Source organism: Peromyscus leucopus, chromosome 16_21 (assembly GCF_004664715.2).
Source record: "Peromyscus leucopus breed LL Stock chromosome 16_21, UCI_PerLeu_2.1, whole genome shotgun sequence".
Classification (NCBI taxonomy): Eukaryota; Metazoa; Chordata; class Mammalia; order Rodentia; family Cricetidae; genus Peromyscus; species Peromyscus leucopus.
In genome coordinates, this window is record NC_051084.1 from 16,239,269 (window position 1) to 16,247,600 (window position 8,332).

Genomic DNA, 8,332 nt, shown 5'->3' on the forward strand with positions numbered 1-8,332 from the left:
TGCAACATACTTCTTTCTCTTGAGCTGATTCCATTCCTTGTTACAGCTTTCCTTGGCAGATATCCCACAACTCTGGCTGGCATCTTTAATGTCTTTGGGTCTGCAAGGCAAGCCAGGCTTCTCTTTCACAGCTTCACACATGGCATCTCAGGGCCTCATTTCCGGGACAACCTTGACACAAACCTGGTCTCAGTGGCTTTTCTTAGTCATGGAGGAAGGTTTTATAATGCCTTTCTTCTATCCCTGACTCCAGAGCTCATGGTTGAAGCTGCCAATTTCTGTTGCTTACAGGGCCAGAATATATCCCTTCATTCAATTACATCTTCACTAACTTCTGGTTTTCATTGGATTCCTTCACTGCCTAAGTTTGGCAGTCCTGGAACTTGATCTGTAGACTAGCCTGTGCTCAAACTCAGAGATCCACCAGCCTCTGCCTCTGGAGTGTTGGGATTAAAGCTGTGTACTACCACACCCTGCTCTAAACTATTCTTTAATTCCTTTTTACAAATTGGAAATTTAGCTGGGTGGGATCTTGCCCTGAGATCACCATTCCCTTTGTTCTATCTCTTAATCTGTTTATATCCTTGAATACAGGACTTAGCTCCATCCCACTTCCTGATACTCCTTTTTCTCCTCAAATTTTACACTTTATAATTTGCCCTGCTTAGTTTGTTCCTTTTCATTGTACATTTTCATTAGAGTTAACACTAATTAACAGAGTCTATACTAGGCTGTTTTGAGATTTCCTCTGCCAACAGAAATAATCCAAACCTTTTCACTTAAGCCTCAGACAGATTCTTTAGACAAGGGTAAAAGGCAGCCACATTCTTCAACAAAATATCATAAGATGGGATTCTAGGTCACATACCGATATTCTTCTCTACTGAAATCTCTTGATCCAGGCCCCCACAGTTCAAATCACCCTCAGCACCACTACTATCTTCCATACTAGGATGGTCAATTAAGCAGCACTTACAGTGTTCAATTGCTTTTCTAATCAACAGTCACAAGATCCATCTTCCTTCAAACAAAATCATGGTCAGGCCCATCACAGCAATACTGTAGTCTCTGGTACCAACTTCTGTCTTAGGGTTTCCATTGCTACGAAAAAACACTATGACCACAGCAACTCCTATAAAGAAAAAAATTTAATTGAGTGGCTTACAATTGAGAGGGTCAGTCCATTATCATCATGATGGGACATGGTGGCATGCAGGAAGACATGGTGTTAGAGAAGGAGTTGAGAGTTTTACATCTTGATATGCAAGCAACAGGAAGTAGTCTCAGATACTGGAAATGGCTTGAACATATAGGAGACCTCAAAGCTTCTCTCCACAGTGACCCACTTCCCCCAACAAAGCCACACCTACTCCAACAAGGCCTCACCTTCTAATAGTATCACTCCCTTTGGAGGTCATTTTTCTTTCAAATCACCAGAGTATTGTATCATTCAAGTCTAAAGCTGTGGTAGACAGTTGTTGACTTTCCTACTCTAGGTGTCTGAAAAGTAACTCCCAGCACTGTTAAGGATAGATAGCAGAAAGATAGCCTCCAATTCAGTTCCAGAATACTTTCCCTTAACTCTGCAATGAAGGAATATGGTGTCTTCAGCAACCAAGTATGAACATCCACTTTTGGTGAGCAACCAATAACAATGGTATAGTTTTGCATAGTTTTGGGTCCTCTAAAAACTTCATGGATAATAGCTCCAGGCACTGGGATTTTTATTTTATAACTTATGGCTTCTGAGACAGTATTATCCACCTATACTTTCTACCTCCATTCAAAATTTTAAAGAATTTTTATAGACTGTAACAGTATCCAATGGGTTTAAGAACTAAGACAATGAGAGATGATGTTTTTATGGGTAAATTTGAATTACAATTTAATTTTTTGTGATAACATGAAATTTCCTTCTAATATTTGCTTAGGTTAGACTATACCTATACATGGAAAGATACTAGGAAGGCAAAGGTCAATTCTCATTTTTCTCACATGTATTTACTTTTTAACTACTCATAGTTATTCTGAATTTTGAATATATTAAGCAAAAAATACTTATGAAGTTATGCTTTTATAAATTGTTTATTTTATGTTGTTTTAAGCTTTGTATGAAAATTAGAATTAAGCTTTAGGATATTCAATTTCAATGTTAGTTATTTTGAATTCCCCTTGGATCTGAAATTTATGTTAATTAGAGATATTCATTTTATTTTTGATAAATTTAGCTCTTAACAATTTGAGGATTCACAGAAGATTTCATCAAACTCATGACAATCCTTCATCTTTCCTGTAAACACAACTCAAAGTATATTTTCTCAGTAGAGGTTTGGCCTGAGTTTCATTGTCATCTTAGTTCTATAGTGGTATGGTGTCAAGGCTAGGCCATTCCTGGGAAGTGATCTAACTAGCACAAGTCCCTACAGGCATTAGTTGGCTCTTTGGGATTTAGACTCATAATGATCCATTTTAAAAAATCAGGTCAGATTCTTACTTCTACAATGAAAATTGGTTATTTTAAGGGTCCCTCACATGATATACTATACATTAGACTATCTACAGAGAAATACCAATAGAGTACAGGTCACCTACTGCCTTTCTTGCATTTACTTATTTTTCACTATTCAGAACTATTTTGAATTTTGAAAATAATAATTAAACAGTAAATAATTACCCTTCTATCTGTAAACAAATACTTTGTTAACTTTAGGTCTCTCTGCTTGTGTAATAGTGCTAATTACAGGGACTCAGACTCTGTTCTCCTACCATGATGTAGTAGGTCAGTACCAGGTACATGCATCTGTTTGTGCTAGTAACTTCAAAGAGTTCAGCAGTAGCCATCAGGTTATCCACACAAGTGAAGTTGGAAGAGATAAAGCAGCATATGGTAATGTGGATGGATTCAGAATGGGCGTGAATGAGGATGAAGCTCTGCTTGAGTACTACATAAAAGTATGAAGTAAATGGGTCCCAGATGAGAAAATACCAGCTAATTCTGGGGATAGGAATAGCCACCCTTTTCCCTCTGTGATAATGAGAGGAGACTTTAACCCGAGCCCATGTAAAGAAATTTTTAATAAGGTCTTTGTTATCTATATTTTCAGCAAGAGGAAAATAAAACCACATGCCTCTACATTTTATATTTTGTGTCTGTCTTCTTGTTCCATATCACATATGTCTTTTGAAAGCTACCTTTAGAAGAATGCAGAAGATGACCCATGCACAGACATCTCACAGCTGCCACTTGGTTCTAGTTAGTATTTAAAGTCAAAGAGAAGAAGAAACATTACCCCAACCTGAGAGGAAGTAATTCCAGATTCTCATGCTGAACTATGTTCTACTCTAAGGAAATTAACAAGAACCTCTTGGAAACAACCATCAAATGATAGAGTCCTAACTAAAGGAATCTTCTTGATTTTTATATGAATACTGTTATTTGTGGTATACTTGTGATTTTTAATATAAGTCATTTTTAAGTGTTCTAAGTGATTGTCCTAAGTGGTTACTGAGTAAAAGAAAATGATTGTTTGCATTGAGGATACTCTTTGGAGTTATGAGATTGAACTACCTTTTATTACAGGGACTAACTGAATGTTCTTAATTTTTCTACTGGACTGCAATCAAGTATCCATTCTTGACATCCTTTATAAGAGCTACAGTTTGTAGGGAAAGGGGGCTGGCTAAGGAAACCAACCCTGACCCTGGAGCCCAGAACCAGGAAAAGAAACACAGCCTGGATGTGGGACCTGAGCCAGAGGAATAAACAATTTATCCCTAAACCCAGAACCTAAGAAACATGCCCTGACTCTGAAACCAGTACCAAGAAATACTCTTGGTCCCTAAAATCAGAGCCAGTAAAAGAAATATGCCCAGGCTTTAGAATTAGAGTCAAAAAGCTAAGAAAGGCCAGTGAAAGAAACAGTTTGGCTCTGAAACCAGGGTCATCTCTGCCCCTAACCCACAAAACTAACCAATCCCTGGCCAGAAAAAAAAAAAAACCTAACCAATTCCTGGTTGACTCCACCCCCAAAAGATCACATATAAACCACCCTGCCTATTCAGTTGGGGGCTGTTCTCTCCTCCCTGGTAGAGGCAGCCACTCTTCTGGACTCCTTAATGAATAAATCTCTTTCTCAAAAAAATTTGGGGCATGAAAATCTTCATTCAAGGGGAGCTGAACAGAAGAACCTTATTGAGATGTCCCTCAGAGCAAGGGGAAGCTGAAAAAGTAACAAGTGGAGAAGATTGCTACATTTCTGCAGGGGTTTTCACTTTAATAGAGTGAAGCAAAAGAAGCAACATCTTAGGCCAGAGAAGAAGCTGAGCTCTGCTAGGAAGCCCCCTTAAGTGAGGATTGCTATATCCTGCTGGGAGACCATCCTCCACCACACCAGGTATAGCCTGACTCCTGAACAGTCAGGATACCCTTCCCTGCTGAGCTGCCCTAGCAGCAACAGTCCTGACTCTTCTGAGCAGACAGAATACCTTCCAGGGATGAGCTGTCTCATTGCAGCTCCAGCTGTTAGAGCTGTCCTAGCAGCTCTTGGTATCTGGGATACTTCACCCTCCAGAGCTGGGCTGTCTCATGGCAGTTCCAGCTGTCAGAGCTGTCCTAGCAGCTCAAGGTGTCACCTGACTCCTCAAATAGTCAGGATACTTTCCCCCCAGAGTTGCAACACAGTTACTTACATTTTGGTACTGAAACCTGAGACCAAATCCATAGAATTGCAAAACTTTCTTACACAGTTCAAGAAATTGTTATCTTTTAGTAAAAATGTGAAAATACAGATGGGATATAAAATCATTTGAACTCTTTTGATAAAACTTTATTAGAGAACATATCAAAATTACAGAATAGTTAAGGTACATAAAACAACCATTTACCCTTTATCTATACTGAGCCTTACTTAGATATATTTACTGAAAGCTTTGCTCCATTATCTGCCTATCATGTATTCTTGTACCTATCCCTTCACCATCTCAAAATATATCTATTACCATCTGTCTCCATGTCTTTATCTTTCATCTGTCTGTTATATGCTCATCTGTCAATTATCTATTCATTATCTATATAACATTTGTCTCCTATCACTATCACCTATATACCATCTATCTTGTTCCTATCATCATTATCTTCATCATCATTAACCTTCCATGACTGTCTTCATTTGAATTTTTCTCATATTATTAATTCATGATTAGAAGCCTACTATATCTTCTGGGAAGGATGACACTGGAGTGGCATGATATCCTCTTCAAATTACCACACTCAAAGCCATATAGTATTTATTTGTCAACATTGGTGAGTTAATTTTTTTCATGTTTTTGTCGAGTCATATACTAAAATTTCATAAAATATAAAATTTATGAAATTTTAATTTGTAATTAATAAGTAATCTGTGAAGGATAGTCCACCCACACTATGTAACTAAAACACTACTTAATAAATATAACAACTACTTTTGAAATTGTTCACATCAGTCTAAGAATCATTCATTTAATTCTTAGTAGTTAGGTTTCTATTATATGAGATCCTATAACCCTTTTGGATCCTTTAGCCTTTACCACACATTGATTTTTTATTTCTGTTAATGAGATTATTGATACTTTGATTTTCAGCTAATTATTATAACTATTTTTTGTGCTCAAATATTCCTAGAATTAAAGATAAATTGAAAAAAAAGTTTAGAAAGTTCAATGCAAGTTCTGAAAGGTACTTCATTCTTCTGGATTTTTCAAAATGGCCTCACTTGGAAGTAGTTCTTTTTATGGTGATCTTGATATTTTAGTTGGCAACACTGACAGGAACCTTCTTCATCATCATCCTGTCATGCTTGGACTCCCACCTGTACACATTTATTTAACTTCTATCTGTCAAATCTCTTAGCCATGGATGTCTCCTAGGTATGTGGCTTTGTGGACTCAGCACTTTATTTTCTCTTTACTTTCTGGGGACCTCTGTATGGACATCACCATATAGATCACTTCATCTGTGAAGTTCCAGCACTACTCCAATTATCCTGTGTTGGTACTTGAGCTAATGAGATGATTCTGCTGGTCGCAAGTTCTGTTTTTTTTTTTTTTTTCTCATCTCTCTCATCTTTATTTTTACTTTCTATTGTGCTATTACTCAATCTGTCCCTAAGGATACACACAAACACAGGATTTCAGAAATCATTTGGGACATGTAGAGCCCATCTTATGGTTGTATGCCTCTTTTTCATTCCAGCCATGTGCATTTATATTCAGCCTCAAACAGAAAATTCTCAAGATCAAACTAAGTTCATTGACCTACACTGTTGTCACACCTAGCCTGAACCCTCTCATCTATACTCTGTGAAACAAAGATGCAATGGGGCAATAATGCAGCTTATGGGTTGGGTGTAATCTTAGTATTGGTTACATTAGTAGTGTGATGATGAATCTATTTCTTATAAAAAGAATTTATTTCTTATAAAATGAATAATTATACTGTCCATATTATTCTCAGCTGCCTCTATGTGCAATGCATTTACTGTTTGTCAGTCACCCTCTTACTGTCTGCTATATCAGTGAACTAATGACTAAAAGGAAATTCAAGAAAAGTATATTAGCACTAAAGAATTGTGTGTGTTAGTATGAGCTACAGTGTTTCAAGACTTTAGAGTTTAACTTTGTTTCATTTAAACAAGATTTCCTACATCATAAAATGAACCAACATCAAAATGTCCCTTACAGTTTATTCTGTGGCTTGCAGACATGATGACTCTGTTCACTTTGTCCTTTCTTTTGTGTCTGTGAATCTCTTTCTGCAGCCATGTTTAACAGCTTGGAGTGTGTTCCTTAATTCTTTGCCTATAGCACAGCAAGTAAGGAGCCAAAGATTGCATATGAAAGAATTTTAATAATAATTAGTACTATATAGAGTGTAATAGCACATTTTAAACATTTACAATATTTGAAACATAAAACAATATTGTGGAATTTGAGTCATTTTTTTTGTTCCAAAAGAATATTCTTGAATGTGATTCCCAGACTTTATTACAAGCTGCCATTTCTTTTCATATTAAAGAAAAAAATTATTTGACAGATAGATAAGTAGAAGAGATACTGCTAAACACAGAAATAAATGCACACAAAAAGAAAATGCATAGTAAACAATAGTATAACAACAGGGGTGCTGTGTTACATGCTGTGATTTATATGAAAGGAAATGCTAGTTTTAGGCAAAATGTCCTGAGTGTTGAAGAAAGTGCAACAGAAAATATATTTAGTAACTATTTCATATAAGAAGTAAATTTTCCTTGCTGTGAAATAGTTCCTCAAACTGAGTTGTAAAATAATAAAGTGTTATTATATATGAATCTGTTGAGAGCTTAAGATCAATAAGTGAAAGTTGGTACATCTTTGAAAGTATGAAAAACATTTATTATTTAAGTATTAATATGATAGGGATGTTTAGACTTTAGTTTTATATAAAATAAATTATTAAATAATTATCAAAATTTTACTACACATTAAAGATTCATTATGTGTTCATGTGCACCGTTCATAATATTTTGCTCAGAAAATTTTGAACAATTGGTCAAAATACACTATCTTGATAGAAACATGAAAATGAAATATAATGTTACTTCCCATAATAGATAGACATTGGCTACTACTATTATTCTGCTAATGTGACAACATTAAACTGACTCTTAATGACTTCATTTCATACTCATAAATCAGTTCATTTCTCAATCTCATCAGAGAATCTTCATCCTGCTATGGATGGCAATTAACAGAAAGACCTATTCAAGGTGCATAGAACAAGAGTCTGTGAAATACTCAGTCCTACATTGGACATCTATATCATGTCCTCCTCTTCTCAAGGCTCAAGGATTATTGTGGAAGAGGGAGGGAGAAAGACCATAATAATCAGAGGTCATGAATAACTGCAAGAAAATAGTGTTTACCAGACACAACAGGGAAGCTGTACATATCAACTCACAGCTATTGTGACAGCATTTACAGATTTGCTCAAGCTCAAGACAGACAAAAATCACAACATAGAGAAGAGAGATGGGCATGAAGTCCCACCCCTAGCTGAGGAGTTAACAGCTTCCAGAAACAGAGATTTAATTAAGGGTGTGGTCCCCAGTAGGACTAACACATTCCAATAGATAGCCACACACCTAAGAATATAAAGGTGACATTAATGGGATTCAATTAGTTTATAAAAATGAGGCCACAAAGCTGGATGGGTATAGAATTGGAGATGGATAAAATGTTCAAAATACCATGTTTGAAATCTTAAAAAATTAATAAAATATTTTTAAAAATATATAAATTCATAAATATTAAATGGTGT

General features: G+C 35.9%; 1 pseudogene; it reads left to right on the forward strand.

Moving 5' to 3' along the window:
* The first annotated feature begins 1,845 nt into the window (after positions 1-1,845).
* LOC114686579 lies at positions 1,846-6,387 on the forward strand (annotated as a pseudogene).
* Positions 6,388-8,332: the final 1,945 nt, after the last annotated feature.